This window comes from Lepidochelys kempii, chromosome 1 (assembly GCF_965140265.1).
Source record: "Lepidochelys kempii isolate rLepKem1 chromosome 1, rLepKem1.hap2, whole genome shotgun sequence".
NCBI lineage: Eukaryota > Metazoa > Chordata > Testudines > Cheloniidae > Lepidochelys > Lepidochelys kempii.
In genome coordinates, this window is record NC_133256.1 from 111,536,347 (window position 1) to 111,559,469 (window position 23,123).

At 46.4% G+C, this 23,123-nt stretch overlaps 1 protein-coding gene across 2 annotated transcripts in view; it reads left to right on the top strand.

Annotated features, from left to right (window-relative positions):
- Positions 1-14,613, top strand: part of SEPTIN10 (septin 10) — a 69,141-nt gene extending 54,528 nt beyond the window's left edge. The window contains exon 13 of one of the 2 annotated variants that reach the window (XR_012159731.1): positions 14,595-14,611. The gene's annotated coding sequence lies outside the window, so the exon portion shown is untranslated. Of the gene's footprint in view, positions 1-14,594 lie in introns of both variants that reach the window. The other variant, XM_073350838.1, reaches the window with a different exon arrangement.
- Positions 14,614-23,123: the final 8,510 nt, after the last annotated feature.

Consider the following 23,123-nt stretch of genomic DNA (forward strand, 5'->3'; position numbering starts at 1 on the left):
TCTGGGGGAGGCAATGCTCCCCTAAACTACTCTCATGGACTTCAGGTGACATTGCTATCCTAGGGGGGTGGGGGGAAGGGGGCAGATGTTTGATGTTGCTGGGCCTGTGCTGACCCATTTTTGCACCCCCGCCGGCTCTGTCCCCTGAGCGGCTGCTCCTCTCACCCCACTCTAGTTACGGCCCTGAGAAGGGGAACCAACAAAAGTACAAATAATTATTTTTATGAAATATTGAAGCTTTGAATAAATATTCAATAACAAATATTGTAAACTATTGTTAATAATGAGTAACATCTATACTAAGATAAGTAGTTTAGTGCCAAGAGAAACACTTTGACAGAACAATACAGATGCTTTCAGAATAGATAAACTTTTGCAGGTATTGGTCCAAGAGCAGTGATCAGAAAGAGAATTTGTCCCTAGCAGCACTCACAAACCTGCACTCAGCAGTGAAACTGTCATAAATATAAAGGGAAGGGTAAACCCCTTTGAAATCCCTCCTGGCCAGGGGAAAGCTCCTCTCACCTGTAAAGGGTTAAGAAGCTAAAGGTAACCTTGCTGGCACCTGACCAAAATGACCAATGAGGAGACAAGATACTTTCAAAAGCTGGGAGGAGGGAGAGAAACAAAGGGGTCTGTGTCTGTCTGTATGCTGGTTTCTGCCAGGGATAGACCAGGAATGGAGTCTTAGAACTTTTAGTAAGTAATCTAGCTAGGTATGTGTTAGATTATGATTTCTTTAAATGGCTGAGAAAAGAATTGTGCTGAATAGAATAACTATTTCTGTCTGTGTATCTTTTTTGTAACTTAAGGTTTTGCCTACAGGGGTTCTCTAGGTTTTTGAATCTAATTACCCTGTAAGATATCTACCATCCTGATTTTACAGGGGGGATTTCTTTATTTCTATTTACTTCTATTTTTATTAAAAGTCGTCTTGTAAGAAAACTGAATGCTTTTTCATTGTTCTCAGATCCAAGGGTTTGGGTCTGTGGTCACCTATGCAAATTGGTGAGGCTTTTTATCCAACATTTCCCAGGAAAGGGGGGGGTGCAAGTGTTGGGAGGATTGTTCATTGTTCTTAAGATCCAAGGGTCTGGGTCTGTAGTCACCTAGGCAAATTGGTGAGGCTTTTTACCAAACCTTGTCCAGGAAGTGGGGTGCAAGGTTTTGGGAAGTATTTTGGGGGGAAAGACGCGTCCAAACAGCTCTTCCCCAGTAACCAGTATTAGTTTGGTGGTGGTAGCGGCCAGTCCAAGGACAACGGGTGGAATATTTTGTACCTTGGGGAAGTTTTGACCTAAGCTGGTAAAGATAAGCTTAGGAGGTTTTTCATGCAGGTCCCCACATCTGTACCCTAGAGTTCAGAGTGGGGGAGGAACCTTGACAGAAACCCTGAGTGCTTTTGTGATGTTCTGCCCAGAAGGTGTGTGGGTTACATTACTTCCCCTAGCTGAGGAAGTGTGTCCTGAGCTTCACATTCATCTTTCACCTTCACCATTGATGAAGGATATCCTGGTCTGTCTTTGTTGCTTAATATCCTGGCCTTTGACCCAGCTAGGTTGCCCTTGACTTAGTTATGCTAGAGCAGTGGTTTTCAAACTGCGGGTCGTTACCCAGTACTGGGTCGCGGAATGTAAGGCACTGGGTCGCGGCGTCTCTGGTCAGCACCACTGACCGGGCCGTTAAAAGTCCCATGGGCTGTACTGCCCGGCTAAGGCAGGCTAGTCCCTTCCTGTTCCGACATCATGCAGTGTCCTGGCTCCTAGGCGCGGGAGCCATGGGGCTCTGCGCACTGCCCCCTCCCTGAACACTGGCTCTGCACCCCTATTGGCCAGGAACTGGCCAATAGGAGCTGGTGGGAGGCAGTGCCTGTGGGCGAGAGCCACATGGAGTTGCTTGCACGCCTCTGCCTAGGAGCCAGACCTGCTGCTGGCTGCAGCACAGTACATGGTGCCAGGACAGGTGGGAAGCCTGCCTCTGCCCCCCGGCTGCGCCACTGACTGGAAGCCGCCAGAGGTAAGCCTGTGCCCATACCCCGACCCCCAGCCCTGAGCCCCTCCCAAACCTGGAACCCCTTCCTGCATCCCAAACCCCTCATCCTTGGCCCCACCCCAGAGCCTACAACCCCCAGCCCAGAGGCCTGACCCCCTCCCACACCCCAACCCTTTGCCCCAGCCCAGAGCTCCCTCCCACACCCTGAACCCCTCATTCCCGGCCCCTTCCCGTAGCCCTCACTCTCACATCCCAACCCTCTGTCCCAGCCCTGGGCCCCTTCCACACCCCAAACCCCTCATCCGCAGCTCCATTGAGTCACAGGCATCAACAATTTTCTTCAACTGGGTCGCCAGAAAAGAAGTTTGAAAACCACTGTGCTAGAGCATAAACAAATATTGGACGAGAACCTGGGAAGTTGCAAGTTCTTACTCCTTAGTTGAGGCAGAGTTCTTTTGTAGCCTTGTGTCTCTTGAGGCAGAGAGATTAGTTTTCCTCCATCTGTAAAAACATGAAGTACCTATGTCATTGAGCAGTTGAAAATGTAAAGCATTAAACACATTATATGTTAGTATTTCTGACATAGAATGGAATCTTAGATTATCTAGGTAGAAGTGAGGCGCACACACACAAAAAAAGAGCATTCAAGTAAATGCATACAACGAGAGAAGTCTGAGTTTCTATTCAGTGATTTCTGTCACAGTGATAGTAATCTGAAATTAACCTTGTAATTGGAAACAAGTCAGAATACAGCTTTAGGTGACCGCAGTCCAAAAACTCTCTCAAAAAGGCTCTCCAGAAAGGAGATATGTTAATTACTGTAGTTTCCCTTGGTGCTGATGAAAGGAAATGTATGACTATCCTTCAATGTGGCCTCTGCATATTCCAGCTGTGGGATATATTGCCCTGTATCCTGAGTTTCGTGAACCCTATGGAAAAGCAGTAACTATTGGAGCTGTACAAGTACCCCTCCCATGGCACCACATCGTTGGCTTCTAGATTATATTAAGCTGTGTGTATTCCAAAGGGCTGAGTTACTTTCTTTACATGGCCAACTATGGGCATAGGAAAGGCACAGATAGGAAAATTAGGTTTAAGTTGAAGATATTGTACCCCCTTTGTCTTCCACTATGTGCAGAAAGATACTACCTTAATGTGAATATAGTATAAGAACCTAGAGAGTTTAAAATATTATCTCAAGGATAGGTGACAATGATCCATGCCTATAGCTATACAACTTCTTCCAGTTGTCCCTATGGGTGCTCATGTGAGGAGGTGCACATGCCTGCGTGTTTTTGATAAGAGATTTTCATCAACAATGCCCCCATGGATCCATGCCTGCACTCTATCCATCCTGGTGCTCTGGTAGAAGGGTATATAGGAAGGAGTGGGACCTACTGCTGTTCTTGTTTGCAGCTGGCTGCAGCTTGAGACTAAGTGCCGTGGTATCCACCAGCTAGCTATGTAACTTGCTTTTTTAAATTTTATTTTTGTTCAGTTGTTTTATTCTTTACTTTGTAGCACAGGTTTGTGCTTCCAAAGGGTCCCCCAACCTTCTTTTCTTTCATGGTCAGGGCCTCCACTGTCCTGAGCCCCTCTCTGGTTTTGGCCTTTCCTACATATGTTATTGCAAAAACTCAAGGCTTCAATTCCTACCACAGGGCCTTTCCCCTCAGCAGCTAGCATCTGAGCTGCCTTCACTGCCTTAGGGACTCTCATGTCTGGTCCAAGTGTAAGGTCTGCTCCTGCTTCAAGAGCAAATCCAGGAAGCTGAGGGAAGATAGACTGAAACTGCTTTATGCGGAACACTCCCTGAGACCTGCAGGGCTCTGACTCCCTTCCCCAACCACCTCCCCCAGTCACTCAGGATCCCTTGGTGACTTCGTTGGCTCCATCTCCATCTCCCAGCTTTGGATCCTTTGAAGCCTTCTAGGAGAAAAAGGCCTATTCGCCTGAGAGAGCCTAAAATAAGGAAAAAGTCACCATTAAAACCAGGGAGCAAGGAGACTTTGTGTTCAGATGGTAGTACTGCTGAGGCTTCTACCTCTTCCGGATGGACTGTCCATACAATCCTTGAAGCCATGGCCAGGAGGAAGGTACTGGGGTAGGGGAAGAGGATGATTTCTTCAAGGAGTCCTTGCATTTGGAGGACTCCAGTCCTGGTACCGATGCTGCTGCTGCACAGGGCTGCTTGTCAAGAGGCTTCTCGGTATTCAGCATCCTGGAAGTCTTGTTTGATTGCACTGGCATCTCAGATAGAGACCCACCCCTTCCACATCACTTCTCAAGAACTCAGTTTGACTCCAGTCTCGTTACTCTGGTTCCTTTATTTTGCATATAGCAAAGCTACATTGAGTTGATCAGACTCAAGCGTAGTGTGTGGGCAAGGGTGTACCACACATCCACAGTTATACAGCAAACTTCTTCCTTTCTATACATTTACACATTACATTGCATTTACTATACATTGCATTACATGTCTGGGGATTGGCTTGGTTACTTTGTAGGAACCGGTCTCTGTACAGTATGTTCTGTACATGTACGACTTTTTACCTCATCTTTATGTTCTCAACTTATCTTATCCATTGTTATCTTGTCTGTTGTAAATGGTTGTTACCCCTTGGGTGGTGCCTTAGCTAGTACAGTTTCCAGCCTGCTGATCCATTTACCTTCCTAATTCCATCCTCAAGAAATGAGGCCTCACCCGTGTCCAATTACACATGTCAAGCCGGGTCTGTGCATAGGGGGCATGACATGAAAGTCTCTGTCTTGGATTCCACCGCCTTTCTGTTCCAGCCTTCTTGAGGATTTCCCAAAGACAAGACTCCAGCCTTAGCAGGAATGCCCCTGAGGTCCTGCTCCTTTCCTTTATGCCTCTCCACAGTGGGCTTTTTGGAATGCTGGGGTTCATTATGGTGAACAATTCTACAGGGTGTCTTCATACAAGAGGGCTCACCAAGATCAACAACCACCAGCACTTCGGGACATTCTTCCCCAGGTAGTCCCTTCAGAAGACTTAAGAGCAGAGGAGGGGAGGCAGCATTGTCTAACATCCTCCTCTTTGTCAAACAAGGCAGTTATTCCATACACATACACATTGACCATCCTACACAGATGACTTCAAGGCCTTTCAGGAGCTAATGAAAAGAATATCAGAGGCCTTGCAGATTCCCTTGGAGGAAATAAAAGAACCTCAAGACTCCTTGGTGGATATTTTATGTACCTCCCTTCAAGTCAAGATTGTCTTGCCCATCAATGAGTCTTTACTATCACCAGACTGTATGATATGATAGACACCAGTGACCATCCCACCCACATGCAAAAGGGTTAATTGAAAAGCACTATGTAGTGGCCAATGGTTAGGGGAGTACCTTTTCTCCCATTCCACCCCTAACTCCTTAGTCATTGATGCTGTTGATGAAAGAAATAGATAGTATCAGATTGGCCTCCAATAAAGACCTTAAGCGCCTGGACCTTCTCAACTGTAAGAGCTATTCTCCTCAATTCAGGGTTGTCAACTATCAGACCTTGATGGCAAAATATAGCAACAAATTATAACAAATTCTCATATTTTATTAATCCTTTACCCTGAGACAGAAGGTGCTGTTTCAAGCACTCACTAGCGAAGGCCAGATGATTGCAAAGACTCCCCTATAGATGTCTTTTGATGCAGTAGACACAGCTTTGTGTTCTGTCACCTAGTCATGTGTCGAGCCTTATGGCTGCAGTCCTTCGGCTTTCCTAGGGAGATACAAAATATGGTGGAGGACCTTCCTTTCAAAGGGCATAAGCCCTGCTGTGATGCCGTGGATGGATCCCTCCACTTAAAGATTCTAGGACGACTCTGCAATCTCTCGGCATTTACACACGCACCTGTGACAAAAAGAAAATTGCAGACAGCTCAACAATTTTGCCCAGTCCAAACCTCCCTGAGACTGACAGAGCCAGCTAGGTTCCAGATTCCACAAAAAGGGATCATCATCATCATACAGGACCTCTCATCTGGCAACCTCTTCCAACTAACCATTTTGTCCCATTGATCAGGCTTCACGACTCACTCCTTATTTTGCATCTTACACTGTGCCAGCCCACCTTCCATCCACCCTATGGAGACAGCCTCTCTCATTTCCTACCTTCCTGGGAGCTCGTCACACAGATGAATCCTAGAAGTGGTTTTGATGGGCTATTCCATCCAGTTCAGCTCCAATCCTGCCTGTGAAACACTTCCTGTCCTAATCAGGGATCATTCTCTCCTGCTTCTGGGGGTGAGCAAAACCATTTTCTGTGACTTAATCAGAAAAAATATTCAGGTATTTCCTGGTTCCCAGGAAAAAGCGAGATGGAGACCTTTCTTGGATCTCAGGACTCTAAAAGCCTTCATACTTACATAGTAATTCAGGACGGTAATCCTGGCAATGATCATTCAATTTTTGGGTCCCAGGGACTGGTTCATCGCCTTTGACATCCAGGATGCATACTTTCATATAGCTATGTACCCATCTCACAGACACTTCCTACCGTTCATCGTGGGCAAGGACCACTATCAGTATATGCTCAGTTCCATCCTCAATAGTTGAGGTACTGCTTGGGAAACTCCTCACATGGAATGACCCAAGGAAGAGTGGTACTTTTTGAGATATTTTGTCCCTAAGGGTGCTCCACTATCTCACCTCTCCCTCTCCCCCCGACCCCGCTCTGGAGTCCTTGTCTCTGGGTTTTGTGATTGAGAAGGAACTGGAGTTAGGGCAGGTCCACCTCTTATATGCCCTCATATTGGAGCACAAGGATCTGTAGGGTGCAGTTGTGGACCTGAGGGCCCTGATGACAAATTAAATTAAAGGTCTTCAGGGCATCTTAGGATATGTCTACACAGCAATTAGACACCCCTGGCTGACCTGTGCCAGCTGACTTGGGCTTGCAGAGCTCAAGCTAAGTGGCTGCTTAATTGCAGGGTAGATTTCTCGGTTCAGGTTGGAGCTCAGGCTCTAGGACCCTGCAAGGTGGGAGGGTCCCAGAGCTAGGGCTGCCGGCTGAGCCCAGGGCCAAGAAGTATCTGCTGCAATGAAACAGCCCCACAGCCTGAGCCCTGGGAGTCCAAGTCAGCTGGCACAGGCCAGCTGCAGGTTTTAATTTGCAGTGTACACATCCCTTATGTCTCCATGGTATGTCTACATGGCAATGTAAGCCCAGGGTTAGTGGGATGGGAGTCAGCTGACCTGTGTTAGGGAGCCCTGGACTTGAGTGTCTACATTGTATTTTAACCCTATGTTAAGACTTTTCTAAACCGAGCTCGAATCTAGGGCCAGGGCCGGCTCTACACTTTTTGCTGCCCCAAGCAGTGCACTGAATTGCTGCCTTAAGAAGGGAGCTGCCACCGAATTGCCGCTGCGGGACTGGGAAGATACAAGCTGACGCCAAATTGCTGCCGAGGCAAAAAAACCCATGCTGCCCTAACGACACACGGACTGCTGCCCCTTTAAGATTGCCGCCCCAGGCACCTGGGCTCTGGCATCCCCACTGCAGAGCACAGACCTGTGTCATAGTAACCATATCCCAGAATCCCAACACCCCCCTGAAATGTGACTTCTCTAGCCCTAGGACTGTGGTGCACTGTGGGAAAACTTTACTGCCTCTCCCTGCACACTACTGGAAGTTTGAACCACCCACCCATACAGCCCGCTGAGCACTCATTTCGTTCTGTGCACTCCCAGCTACCACACTCAGCAACATGGAGGAAGCACCTTTTGATGATCTTCTCTTGCTTGTGCTTTCACTCCCGTGTGTCAGGAAACTGGCAGAGCATCTGTGAGGTGGTGGTGGACATAGCAGCAGCATTTTCTGTGTTCCTGCAAAGGTACCTGATGGCATCGCAGACTTTCACTGGCAGATACTGTTACCACCTCTCTTAGGGGTGGTTTTATTTTGTCTCTCCTGGTGACAAAGAGCGGCTACACCATGTACCTTACAATGGTGCGGCTGTAGCAGCACATCTGCGCCGTTGTAAGGTGCGCAGTGTAGACATAACCTTACTTTGGTTACACCATTCTGAGAGAGATTGCCTGTGGTTAGCATGTGGAAGACTGGTCGAACCAGCAAAAATTAGCTCTCAGATTAGCATGAATACAGCATGAATTGTAGCTGTGTCAGTCCCAGGATATGAGAGAGACAAGTTGGGTGAGGTAATATCTTTTATAGGGTCAATGTCTGTTAGACCAACAGAAATTGGTCCAATAAAAGATATTACCTCCCTCACCTTGTCTCTCAGCTAAGTAGGCAATTATGGACTAACCTGCCAAATGGAGGCAATGATGTTTCTGTTTATTTAAAACCATGATTTTTAGGAAATATTTAACATTCATAGAAAATATTTTTATGCAGATGGTTACAAAGACTGTAAACAGCTACAGTGATACCTGCTTTAAGTGACCACCAAAAATTATTTGTTTGAAGGTTTGATCATAATTTGAAGAGGAATAAAATTGTATTGGAGTTGTTGGATTCACTTTAAATGGGAAGTGTATATTCGGGTGGTTTTAAATCCAGGTTTTTACTCTCTATTTGCTATGCTTTTGCTTTGATTTCACTTCCCTTTGAATCTCAAACAAAAATCTTTTCTCCTCCATTTACAATTGGCATGTTCCTAACAGTCACCAGCAGATGATGCTAAATAATCACTCTAGAAATGCTACTTCTTGTGTAGCTGTATCACCATATAAACCAGCAATTATATGTAATTGTTAAACCAGTTTTGTGTATTTATCCCAATTTATCAAACAAAAAACAAAGGGCGGTTACAATTTTATTCTTATTAGAAGCAATTGAAAAGCAAAACCCTTCAGGCAATTTGAAATCCCAGTAAAAGTGAGGTGGCCTGAATGAATCAGTGGCATGTAATATAAAATAAAAAGTTAGATCCTTATCCAAAGGTACTGATTAAATACTGCCTAGAGGATGGAGAGCAGCAAAAAACCACAAAAATCACAGGTTGTGTATGTTTATTCCCAGCTTTTCTCTGTATGATTGTGGAGTGGCAGTAGCTACTCAATGGGGAAGTTGAGTCACTATCTTCAGAATGTGAGGTTTATTCAGACAAGCCATTTTTAAATTAAGGGACATAGGTGTTGTCATAAATATAAAGGGAAGGGTAACAACCTTCCTGTATACAGTACTATAAAATCCCCCCTGGCCAGAGGCATAAAATCCTTTTACCTGTAAAGGGTTAAGAAGCTCAGGTAACCTGAACAAAAGGACCAATAAGAGGACAAGATACTTTCAAATTGCGGTGGCGGGGGAAGGAGGTTTTTGGTTTGTCTGTTCTGTGTGCTTGCCTGACACAGATCAAGGAAGCAAGCAATCCAACTCCATTAGAATCAGTAAGTACTAGCAAGGGAATGCATTAGCTTATTTTTGTTTTGGCTTGTGATTTTCTCTGTGCTGAGAGGAAGGTGTATTCTTGGTTTTCTTTTTGTAACTTTAAAGTTTGGCTGAGAGGGAAAGCCTCTGTGTTTTTGAATCTGATTGCCCTGTAAGATTATCTTCCATTCTAATTTTGCAGAGGTGCTTCTTTTACCTTTCTTCTTTCTAATAAAATTCTGTTTCTTTTAGAATCTGATTAGGTTTTTTTTTTTAGTGTCCTAAAAAAACCCCAAGGTTGATCTGTGCTCATCTTGTTTATTCTCAAGCCTCCCCAGGAAAGGCGGTGTGGGGGGAATATTAGGGGGAAGTAGGAACTCCAAGTGGTCCTTTCCCTGAGTTTGTCTAAACCACTTGGTGGTGGCAGCGTTACCTAATCCAAGGTACAAGGGAGAATTTGTGCCTTGGGGAGTTTTTAACCTAAGCTGGTAGAAATAAGATTAGGGGGTCTCTCATGTGGGTCCCCACGTCTGTACCCTAGAGTTCAGAGTGGGGAGGGGACCCTGACAGGTGTTAATCAGTTTGAAACTTCTAATTTTTTCTGTCATCTCATAGCTATAAAAAGATTATCTGAAAGACTTCAAGTAAGTTGAGGTTTTAGATAACCTTGACTGTGCTCTTTCAAACTTTCAGAGTTTGAATTTCTTTGAATTTCTGTGAATTTTTGTGAATTTCTGAAAAACTGTGATTTTTTTTCATCTTTTTAATGATTGTTTATTTGGTAAGTAAATATTCTTGTGAGGATTTTTAACCCTTGAGGTTGAAAGTACATATTGCTTCAGTCCAAAGGAATGATTTTTTTGTAATATATTTACTGGCTCTCACAATAAAAATATTCCTTAAAATAAGAACTCCTTACCTAATCTCTCTGCCCTGTTGCATTCATCATGGAAGCTGGAGATTAAAAAGACATACCGTATCTGCCTGCCATCATGCGACTGCAAGCTTCTTCCTTGTACTATATTCTGTAGACCTTTGTCAAGTCTAGTTTTGCAAATAGGAACTCTCTCTCTCCTGCAGCTCCACAGAAGACAGCCATAGGGACAGAAGAACTCCTTAAGATTTCTCACTATGAGATTTCTGCCATAGTTTCTTCTGGTGGTGGGGTGTTGGGTCCTTTGGAGTGCACAGAAGGTGGGATCTCCCACCACAGCAAATCCTAGAGACACTCAAGGAGAAGGGATTCTCCCCCCGCCCAAGAGCTGTAGAAGCAGAGGTGAATTTAGATTTATTGGGGCCCTGGGCAAAAAGAAAGTTTGGGCCCCCCACACCTCCCTCGCCACAGGGCCTTGCCCTCTGTTTCTCCGCTGCCCACGAGGCTCGGCCCCCGGCCAGGACAGAAGCTGGAGCTGGGATGTGGTAAGAGCCGCCACCCAGGGAGCCCGGGCCACTGTGCGGAACCCTGGACCCTCCACCTGCCCTGGGTGGCACTCCCTAGGGGGTGGGACACAGGCCAGGGGCTGTTCTCAGGCTCTCTGGCCCCCCTCCCAGGGCAGGTGGAGGGTCTGTGGCTCCGCATAGTGACCCAGGCTCCATGGGTGGCTCCTACCATGGCTTGGTTCTGGCTTCTGGCCTGGCCAGGGAGCAGGGCCCCAGGGGGAAGAGAAGAAGCAGGGGGCGGGGCCAAAGTTCTAGTACCAATGGCCCCCAACTTCTACCCAGGTTCCAGCGCTCCTGTAGGGGCCCCCAAATTGGCCAGGGCCCCTGGGCACAGAGCCCATGGGCCCACGCATTAATCCACCGTGTTGTAGAAGCATGGGTCATCAGGATGGATGACTCTTCTGCTGCCTCTTATTGCCCAGCAGGACCGGTACTAGCAATGGCTGGGCCCTACTTTATTTTCTCAGCTGTAGCCACAGAGGGGACTCAAGGTAGTTAATGTAGCTTTGATCTCTATTAACCTGTCTTCTGGATTTCCATTCAGAGATCTGAGAGCTGAGCAAGGGACAGTTCTATGACAAATAGTTCTTCCTGTGCTCCTCCACTTCCTGGCTCTGCTCTCTTCCTGACAAGCCCACAAAGCTATGGTGGAGGGCACTCACGGTGCTCCAGGAGGTGCAGACCAGAACTGCATATAGCATGTTCTCTCTCTGTTATTCACAAAGGGTATGCCTGGGCCCCAATTCCAAAGCCATGGAGATTCCTACTCTTCTCTTAAGCAAGTGCTCCACAGCCTAATAATTCTTAGTGGGTGGCATTGTTTAGCCTTATTTTGCCTTTCCCACTAGCACCAGTTGTACCTCTTGGGGCTGCAATACCTCTTCCTCCACAGACATGGGGAGCGGCATTGCCTGAAGTGTAGCATGCGGCTAGCCTCTGTGGTGACATTTATTTCCTGTAAATGTGGGGTGAGGGCAAAGCTGACCAACTGCAGGTTTTCATTGGTGGTGAACTCAGCAATTTTTATTAGTCTTTCTCAAAAGATGCAGAGAAATGCATGTGTATTGTGATTGGGTACAGTAATTTTTTTTATTTAAAAAGTATTTAAATTATATGTAAATTAAATACAACCTTCAGGCTCCTGGTAAATTGCCCATATGACAAATTGCCCCTCAGTACTAAAATTTGGATACCCTTGGTGTAAACAGCTATATTCCTCCCTCCCACCCTCCCTCCCTCCCACACACTATTGTCACTGAGCCAGGCGATAAATGCATTTGTAAGCAGGGTCTGAATGAATGCTTCCCTGACATCTGGGAGGGGAAGAGACTATTGGTGTGTTTATGTAAATACAGTTTGCTCCTTCTCTGTTTACATATTCATCACACACAGCTGTGTCAAAGGATCAACTTTGGTTGGTGTTTAGTACAAATGACCTTGGTACTGAATGCAGGGATAGTGAAATGTGGTTACAAATGTTGTAATTATTGTAGTAATGCAGGAAAGGAGGATGGTACTTAACTTGTCCCAATGAGGGAGGCCACCCTCAGTTGAAAGAATCTCGTTAAGCAGGGGCTCGAATGTCAGAGCCATGTGAAGCGGGGGGGTTGACACAGGTGTCCCTAGTAAGGAGGCTGCACACCCTCAAGGTGGTCTCCCTAGACTGGTTTAACCTGTTCCTCTCCACTGCTCAAAGAATAGAGCTAAATAGTCTTCATTAGGAGCCTCTTTGTTATGTTAAAAGTCCAATCAGAGCTGAAATCAGCTGTGGTAGGGTTGTGTTTCTGCCCAGCCTGCAAAGAGGTAAAAATCAATGAGAGCTGAAATCACTTGAGATGGGACAGTGTTTCTGCCCAGCCTGCAAGGAGCTGAAATTTACTAAGAGGCTGATGTGCGGAGGTCGCAGTAGAAGGCAACTAACAATCAGCTGGTGAATGAGTGGCTGGTGTGGCAGAGAGGTGCAATGAGCCACCAGCAGGGCGGCTGGTGGAGAGGTGTGGTATGAGTAGTGAGCAGGCGGCCGGCAGGGCAGCTGGCAGAGAGGGGTGGCAAGCAAGTGCCTGAGCAGCAGAGTGAGTACCTGGGGGAGGGAAACTCTGAACTCTGGGTCTGCACTAACCAAGGACAGCCACTGTGAGTGGGGTGCAGAGAAGGGTCAGGCATGTGAAAGGGACTTTTGGGTTGCTGGACTTAAGAACTTGAGGGGAAAAGGACACTGCCCAACTTACTTGGGGGTGGGTCTTTTACTCATGGTGTCAGAAGGGTTACACATAGCTTAGTCTTTCTTCATGTATCAGCCCCACTAGTCCATTTATCATTTTTCTCTGGATTCTCTCTATCTTGTTCACCATCCATCTGGTTCTCAGAACTGCATGTGGTTTGTAGGTGTATACAGAGCAGTATAGAAAGGACTATGACTTTTGCTCCATGTTGTGATGACTCTATGTAGCTAGAAATTGCACTGGCTTTTTTGGCGGGGGGGGGGGGTCACCGCATTGTGAGCTCCTTTTTCATTTGTTGCCTTTAAAAGGTTCATTTTGTCTATTACTTTTTCCCTCACGGAATGTCTGTGTTTTAGATTATTTTCCCCAATGTACTGGCTTGCATCTTTCCAAGGTTGAAAATGTCCTGTTCATAGAGTATTTTTAAACTTTCCAGGTCCCTTTGTATTATTCCTCTGTTCTCTCTTGTGTTCATAACACATCCCAGTTCAGTATTGGTTCCAAATTAAAAGAGCTGTAGGCCCCATTTTCTAGAAGAATAAAAATCATGGCCTAACACAAATCCCTGCAGCACCTGCCAGGACACATTCTCCTAACTCAACTATCTTATTCTTTCCTTATCCTTCCATATGTTTAACGCTTTGGACATGTAGTAGGGGACAGGGGTAAGAGTCTGTTAGTATCTGTTAATACAAGAGGGAGCACGTAGCATTTTATTTATGCTTAAAGGTTAGTTACTAGTGCATATTTATTTGGCGGTGTAATTGTAATCTCACTGGTGACTCACACAGTCAGTACTGTTTTGAATAGAGTCCCTTTTTTTAACAAGAATTTTATTGGTTATAAGAGCTAAAAAAAAAATTAGCTCTGTTTTTTCTAATTGTTTAAGAGAGCGATGTTTCATAGCTAAGCAATATCAGACATTTCTATATGAATAAATGTATCCAAATAATCCTTTAACACCATGGATATAAAATAAGAATGTTTTGATATGCATCCTCATCTAGTCAGGGGGAGTTGGTTGGAGGAACACCGTGTCTGACTCCATTGCAGTGAAGTAGTTCCAGCCAGCCAAGGTACAGTCTAAACGTTATGGGCAGGTCCGTATTTCTCAACAGCTGCCTCTTTGTACAGTGTCTGTGCTTGTGCAGTGCCGAGCACTGTTCAGCCCTGCCCGTGCGTGGGGCTCAAGGGCACTATCCCAATGTAAACGAAATAGGGACTTTTCTTAAGTTGTTGTTAAGCTTGAAGACTAGTTCCATTCTTTAAAAAAAAAAAGTGTGAAAACTTCACAGTTAAGGTCTCACAAACAACTTTAGCTCTGCTGTGTCACTGCCCACAGAATAACTAGAATCTAGGACCCTCAAGCAATATGAAGTCAATAGGATTTAGGTTCCTAAAGCACGTTAGGCTTTTACACTGCATCTAAGGCCCTGGTCTGCACAGACGCAGGCATGTATTTAACTTTCTTTACGCACTGGGACTACTCACAGTGTGTCCAATTAAACATGTCCCTAAATCTAGGCTAGATTGAGGGTTAGTTTGTCTGACTTTACATCGGTTTAATAAACTCCTGTTCTCTTTCAGACCTTATGCATTTGCCTGAAGGTGACCACACATGGGTCAATGGTTATGGACAACGATCTGAAAGCATGTGAGGGTGGAATGTGAAAGTAGAAGAAGGATGGCCCAGTGAGAGGAAGGATGGCCCACGGTTAGGTGCTAACCTGGGAAATGGGAGACTAGGCCTCAGTTCCCTGCTCAGCTGAAGGTTCCCTGTGGGTATGTCAGCGCAGCAAGCAGCAGCCCGGGGCAGTGAGTCTTCAAGCCCAAGTCTACAGGGTTGTGGGTGATTTTATAGTCACATGTATATATTTATGTCAGTGTTTCTTCACCCCACAGGCAAACAATAAATAAAACCCTTTTCCAATACTCCTTCATTCAGTGTGCTCCTTCATAGCTTTGCCAATTGACATGTAACATTCGATAATTCCCAGTCTGGAAGCTGGGGAGGAAGAGAGTTAGTTTTACAGTGAGAGACTTAAAGTGCTCTGTCTGGCTTCTCAAAAACAAAACTGAGAGTGTGCATAAGTGCCTTTATGGGGATAAAAATATCTGGTCCTAAAGGGCTCTTTAGTCTAGCAGCAAAAGTCATAACAAGAACCAATGTCTGGAAGCCGAAGCCAGAAAAATTCAAGTTAGGGATTAGGCACATTTTTTTTTAAACTCAAGGGAGATTAACTCTTGGGACAAAGTGGCAAGAGAAGTGGTGGATTCTTCAATTCTTGACCTCATAAGATCAAGATTGGATGGCTTTCTGGGAGATGTGCTTTTACCTCACACTCCATACACTGGTAGCTGGGTGAAATTTAATTGCCTGTGATATATAGAAGGTCAAACTACATGATCCAGTCCCTTCTGGCCTTAAACGCTATGAATCTGTGAGTTTTGTGTTATGCTACCTGTATTTTCATAATTGTTGGGTGTTTTCACAGCAGTGCTGCTCTGTCGTTTGTGAGTTTTCTTGTGTATTTTATAAAGACTGTAAGGATGTAGGGTTCCTGCAGAGCGACAAAGGTCTGTAGGGATGAAGAGCAGGTATCAAGCTGTGGCGCCTGCTGGCAGGGATGCAAGGGGTTGAGAGGAGCTCACTTGAAGGGGGAACCAGCTGGGGAGCTAGGGACCCTGCAAAGTTCCTAGACTCCCTCTGGTCCTAGTACCCTGTGGCATTTGACAATTAATATGGATCAGACAATTGGATTAGGGACTGCCTGTGGTGAGGAAATGAGGGGGATGTCTAGTCTCCTATCAACTGAGTTATAGATTTCCAACTGGCCTACCTGACATTTTTCCTTTGCACACCAGGCTACACAGCTTGATTCTTCTCTCCCCAACTTCTCCAGCTTTGCTGGGCTACAGCCCTTCTATAATTTTCAGGAGCGTCTGTGAGCTTTAGGAAGTCCACCAAAATCATGTGCCAAGACTTGAAAAAGTGTGTCTGACCCAAACGAGACTGAGCTAGGGGAGAGCAGAGAACCCCCTAGAGTTTAGGGACTTGATGGGGCTGCATAGGTTGCTGGAGCCAAGCCCATTTTGCAGAGCACAGACCTTTTAAATAGTGCAGTGATGGGTGCTACTAAAAACCCTGAAAACAGAGCTAAAGCACACGCATGGTCCTGATACACACTTCATAATGTATGCAGAAATGAATCCCCTCCCCCACCAAATATGGAAGGTACCACTTCGCATCAAAAGCAGCTGAGTAAAACAGAATCTGATCTTTCTAGGCCAACATATCTTGGAGATATATACAGTCTAAGAACAGTTAGAAAAATGTTCCAGGAGTGAGATCCACCTCACTTTGTGAGCCATCATATCTCCAAAATATTCACTCTAGCTTGTCTTAAAATTTCAAAAACCAAAAACCATCCTATGAGGTGACACGAGCCTGCATTTGAAATTTCCAGGTGGCAAGAGGTTTTTGTTTTGGTGAAAACCAAGGTATTTTGTTAGGGGAAAAAAAGAGTAAAAACTGAGGTCAGTTAGAAGCTGGCCACCCATTATCAACCATAGAAAGACCAATGTCTTCAATAACAAAACAAGATGAGAATGTGCTTCTGATAGCTAAAAAACACAGTCACCACGATTCTCTGATTATATCTCTTAAGAAAAATCCTTCTCCAGATGGAAACAACTCCTAAGTTATTTGCAAGTCCTGCCCCATTGCCTACAAGGTTTATTGGCACAGTGCAACAAACAACCCATATTTGCTTCTCTTCTATAGTATGAGTCTTTATCTCCCCCCACACACACTTCAATTTTTTATCCCACCTTCTGCCCCTTTGGTAATTGGTGTATTAGTTCTAAAAGCTGTAGCACCATCCAGATGTAGGGACAAGCTGTGTTGTTAGTGAGTCTCGCTCGCAGAGCCCTGCTGATGCAGACTATTACTCAAACGCTATGCACCAGCTCAGTGGTTGATCTAATTCCCCCTCTCTGTTTTACCTCCCACTACCATCACTACTTAATGAAACTGCTCTGAAATACAACATAGAGGTTCTGTCAGTACATATACACAGAAATAGGAATGTAACCTCAAAAATGTCCTGATAGCTTGTCTCCTAGAAGCTGAGCACAGCAGACATGTGATACACTGAGTCTCGTGGAAAGGGGGAAGGTCAGCAATAGTAGATCTGACTTCTACTTACACTACAAAACTGAAATGTGTTACAAAAGCATCTATTCACTTGCTCTCTCAGCCACAAGAGCACTGAACTTGGTGGCCCCATCAGTGGGATAGGCGGGACTAACCCTCTCTGTATCAAACAAGCTATTCCTGCTACTTGCAGGAGACATTACAGGGTTCCAATTCAAAGGGACACTATCCACTTGAAAATCATCTGTCTGGCTGAAAATTTTGTACTTGCCATTGCAAGTAACACCTGCAAGTATTAGAAATGAAAAAAAAAATTAGTGGGGAAAAGTATCTCAACCCCCCCACCCACATTTGTTTATATTGTGTGTTTGATAGCGCTTTGTTCATAGTTATTTTTATTCCCCCCCACAATGCTTTAGGGCCTGAGTTTGCAAATATGTACATACGTGAGTAATTTGTCAGGAAAGGAAACTTCAATTAAAGTATTAATGTGTGAAAAGTTAAGCACAAGTCTTTGTAGGGCCGGAGCTCTAATCAGTTTCTCCCTTGCTGAAAAGACCCCTAGATAAACATCAACAGAGGAACGGAAACTATCTTGACATTTTTTATAAGATATGGGGGGAAAAGAAAATGCATAACGTTGTTTTAAAGGCTGATCTGACGTAAGAGACTAAACAAAAAAGTACTCAATTTAAAAAACATATGAAGCTGGCAATGCCTCTTTAAGGAAGGTATGTACATAATACATCCGATTTTCAGATATTAATCACTGGGAAAACTGAGTTACATTTATTAGGATATGATGATATTTAAGTGGGACATTAAAGAGATGAGTTCAGGGTAACATATTAGGTTTGCCATAATTTTATTAAGTCAGATATAGAGCTGGCAGTGTGCCCTCCTGCACTTTGCAAATGTACTGTTCCATTGTTTGCTGTCTTTGAAGGAAGAAACCAGTAGCCAAAGAGGAGGGATTTATTTATTTATTTTAATCTGTGCTTGTACAATTCAGAACCAAACAACAACTAGGTGTTAAAAGGACTGACATCAATATGGTGCCTGTCTTAAAAGAAAAGGCAATATTTTTACATCAGTATGTGATTACTGGTGTTGCTGCTTTGAACATCAGAAGGTGACAGCATTTATGTTCAAATTACTGAGCTGTGGCCAGAAAGAAGGGTAATTTCAAGCTAATTGCAAAGATCTTTCACTTTGAACAGTTTGGTGTTTTTATTTTCAGGTTTTCTCTATTCAATTAGAATTATACTCAGCCCATAACGGAAGGCTTTGCTGCAAAGTTTACTCCTGTCTGATGATAGAGGAACTCATGGTGTGAAAAGAGAAAAGAAAAATCTAATCTATGTCAAACCACAATGAAACTAAATTTTGCCCTAACAGTGTTCAGTTTTTCTACTGCCTTCATTGGCTGCCAGAGGCTTTATTCTTAATTGAAAATGATAGCTCCCTGGGTAGTCAGGAGTCACATGGCAGCCTTTTGTGCACACTATATCTCAGATATTGCCTGGAGAAATGCAGCAGATTGATTGATATGAGGGACTGTCCCTCATTTGGTGTCTGTCTGCTCCGCTCTTGAATTCCAAGTGTGGGTCGTTTATAATTTTATAAATGTCTGGGATCTTAAATAGAGAAGAACTGTTTAAATTCCAAAACTAGCAAAGGCATCAGGAAAGAAAATGCTCACAATGTCTGATTTACAGGAAAAAAATCTTGTTTTTTGTTTGTTGTTTGTTTTTCAGTAAAAGAGACAGTCGCAGAGAAAAATCCCCTGAATAAACTTAAACAAGTTTGAAGAAAGAAATTCTTCTGTCCCCAAAGAGAATCGTTTAGTTTAATCAAAAAGGGAGACACGAATGAACGTGCCAAACCTAATATATTTTAGGAACTGAGTCAGCTTTAGAAAGCAAGATAAGACTAATAACAAAATAAATCACTTTGTAGCCATTTAACTATGGTGTTTTATAACTAATGAGGTCTAATGTGAGTGTCCTTTGCTGAGCCATGGACTTGACATAGAAATGGTGGGCAAAGTTCTTTGTCCCCCGAGTTGTCTAACAGCACTGCATCCCCGTACCACAGCTGTGGAGAAGGAGAGAGCCAGGCTTTTTTTTTATGTATGACTGTCATATCCCCTCAGGTTCTCTGATACTAACCTGCCTGCCTGCTGGGAGTTAAATCAAAGGAGGTTGTTTGAGGAACCAATTGGGAAAGATAAAACACTGACCAAATTAAGATGCCTGGAGGAAACAAGGGAAAAGCTGTTTATTGGGGCATACCCCCTATCTGCTTTTATTTAAGCTAGAATCTTTTACTCTTTCCAAGTGTAAGTGGGGGGTTGGTCCTGCTATTGTGGGGAACTTTCTTGGCTTAGACCAGGGGAGGGCAAACTATGGCCAGCAGGATTGCCAGCCCCGTGTTGCAGCAGGTCTAAGGCAGGCTCCCTGCCTGCCCTGGCCCCGCGCCCTCCCAGAAGCGGCTGGCACCACATGCCCGTGGCCCCCGGGGGAAGGGTGGGCAGAGGGCTCCGTGTGCTGCCCTCACCTGCAGGCACCGCTGCCCGCAGCTCCCATTGGCGGAGAATGGGGAACCGTGGCCAATGGGAGCTTCATGGGTGGTACCCACAGGCGAGGGCTGCGCATGGCAGAGCCTCCTGTCCCACCCCACCCCCAGGAGCCACTGCCGGATATGCTGGCCATTTCCAGGAGTGGCGCAGGGCGAGGGCAGGCAGGGAGCCTACCTTAGCCCTGCTGCATGCTGCTGCCACCCTGGAGCCACTCGAGGTAAGCGGTGCTGGGCCAGAGCCTGCGTCCTGAGCACCTCCTGCAGCCCACACCCCACCCCCTGCCTTGAGCCCCCTACACCCTGCCTTGAGCCCCCTCCTGCACCCCAACCCCTTGTCCTGAGCCCCTTCCTGCACCCTGCATCCCTCCCACACCCCGTACTCCATTCTGCACCCCAACCCTCTGCCCCAGCCCTACATTCATGGCTCTGCATACAGTTTCCCCACGCAGATGTGGCCCTCAGGCCAAAAAGTTTGCCCACCCCTGGCTTAGACACTACCCCGATGGAATTGACTAGCGAAAGGATCTGAGTCCTCGCCTCCCCTTCCTTTACCCAGAGGCCTGCCTGACCTCAAGGGCTCCCCTTCCACTCTCCTGTGTGGCAGAGTCCTTGTAACCCCAAAAAGATTGGGCCCAGGATTCCTGGGGGGCTCGACCCCCAATCCTTTCATGGTCACTTAGGACAGGGGCTAGGGTGTCCCCACTCTGGGGTGCTCTCTCTTCACTGGACGCTTCCCTGATCCACTGACCTCTAAGATGCCACAAGTACTCCTTTTCTTTTTGCGAATACAGACTAACATGGCTGTTACTCTGAAACCTGACCACTACATATAGTTCAAGCAAATACAATTTATTAAACAGCACTCAATTTAAAAAAAAAAAAAGAGGACAATATGGGAAAGGTTAAAGGAAAACACATAAGCCCATCTGTGGCACAGGGACATCACAACCAGCGTCTCTGGAATGTCAGGGCAGTTCACAGTCTGTTCCTCACAAGTCCCAGGCCTCCTTCTCAGGCCCTGGCTGTGCTGCACAGATGCTGCGGGTCAGACACTTGCTCTGGTGGTGGCTACACGCTCTCAGGCTCTAAGTGGCAGGACCCTTCTTCCCAGCATCACCTCCCCCCTGCCCCCTCCCCCCCAGCATTATGGTTATGATCCCCCTCCAAGTTTGGCCTGCAAGGCCTCTTGGCTGGGGGTCGTCTCCCTGTGCTGGGCCCGCTGCCCAGGGTCCCCCTCGGTCTCCCCAGCTGCTCACCACACCCAGCTCTGGACTGCTCCAGCTCCAGCCCCATCTCCACTCTGCCTCAGCACGGCTGCTGCTCTGCTTCCAGCTCCCTGGGCTGCTCCTCTGGCTCTGGTGGCTGCAGCTCTCCTCCCAGCACAGATCTGCTCTCTGGGCTGCTTCTCTGGTTTTCTCTGGCTCTGGCCAGCGTGGCTCTGCTCCCAGCTCAGTTTGGGCTCCTCCTCTCTCCTGAGCTTGGCCCCCTCTGGCCCAGGCAGCTCCAGCTCACATGGAGGATGGGACCTTCTAGCTTCCTCACTTCCTCATTAGTTGTGCTGCCAACTTTCTACTCTACTTACACAAAACTGAAGAGCCTTACCCCACCCCCTACCACGCTCCTCCTCTGAGGCCCTGCCCTTGCTCTGCCCCTTCTCCAATACCCCACCCACACTCACTCCATCCCCCTGTCACTCATGCATGTTCACTGGGCTGGTTCAGGGGTGCGGGAGGCCGGGAGGGCTCCGGCTGGGGATGCAGACTCTGGGATGGGGCTGCAGATGACAGGTTTGGGGTATAGGAGGGTGCTCCAGGCTGAGACCAAGGGGTTTGGGGACAGGAGGAGAATCAGGGCTGGGGCAGGGGGTTGGGGTGCAGGGTGGGGGGGTGAGGGCTCCAGGTGGAACTCCTCTCAAACAGCTCCCAGAAGCAGGGGCATGTTCCCTCTCCAGTTCCTACATGGAGGCACAGCCAGGAAGCTTTGCATGCTGCCCTGTCTGCAGGCGCTGCCCCCATATCTCCCACTGGCTGCATTTCCTGGCCAATGGGAGCTGCGGAACTGGCGCCTGGGATGGGCAAGTGTGTGGAGCCCCCTGGCTGCCCCATGCATAGGAGCCGGAGGAGGGACATGCCATTGTTTCTGGGAGCTGCATGGAGCCAGGGCAGGTAGGGAGCCTACCTTAGCCCTGCTGTGCCACCAACCGGACTTTTAATGGCCTGGTCAGCAGTCTCTGGGGTCCCTTTTTGACCGGTGTGACATTCCCCTCTGGTGTTATCTGGACCAGTGATCTGCTAGGCCACTCCAATCCTTGACTCTGGGAACCAGCCTTACCCTGGTCCGCTGTGAGAACCCCCCACTCCTGGGCTGTTCACATACAGCCTCCGGCATGTAAGCTGCTCCTTGGATTGTGCAACCGAATGACACTAGCCAATATCTCCAGTCCCAGACACAACCCTAGGAACCTCCGTCTTGCAGTGTCCAGTTATGCTGGCTGGATGCTGCAAGCTTATATGAGTTCATCAATTTAACAAAGAAATTGATATGTACCAGGCTTGTTATCCCAAGGGGAGTTTCTGGCACGTTTCAAACCAAACACACTGCTTCAAACAGAATAAACAAACAGATTTATTAACTATAAAGATAGATTTTAAGTGATTATAAGTCAAAACATAACAAGTCAGATTTGGTCAAATGAAATAAAAGCAAAATGCATTCTAAGCTGATCTTAACACTTTCAATGCCCTTACCAACTTAGATGCATCTCACCACAGGCTGGCTGGTTGCTCTTCAACCAGGCTCTCCCCTTTGATCAGCACTTCAGTTGCTTGGTGTGGTGTCTGTAGAAGTAGAGGAGAGAGAGGAAGAACATGGCAAATGTCTCTTCCTTTTATCATGTCCTTTCCTCCTTCTTGGCTTTGGACCCCTTCAGAGTCAAGTGAGCATCACTGAGCATCTCCACGCAAGGTTGAGCATTCCCCTGGTGTGGCCTCATGCAGGTGAGTCATTCCATTGTAGCTCCCTTGCTGGACAATGGCTGTTGATGGGTTGTTTGACACCCCACCCAGGTGTTGGTTACTTTCCTTGCTGTTGCCTCTGGGGAGCTAACATCTGGCTGATTCCCCAACCTACAGCATGTTTTAGTGACAACCGTACTACACAATTCTCCTAAAAATCTGAAAGACCCTAGAAGATGAAGGAGATATAGGCGAGCTGGGTAAAGCTGCCCAGGGTGTGTGAGTGCAAAGCTGACAGCCTGGCAAACTGACACAGAGGGAGAGAGGTTGTAAGAGCAGTTTGTTTCTCCCTCCCAGCGATTAAGGTAACTGGGCTGAGGAGACTTGCCTTTGCTCTACTTGCTTTGTACCTTTGAGGAATGAATT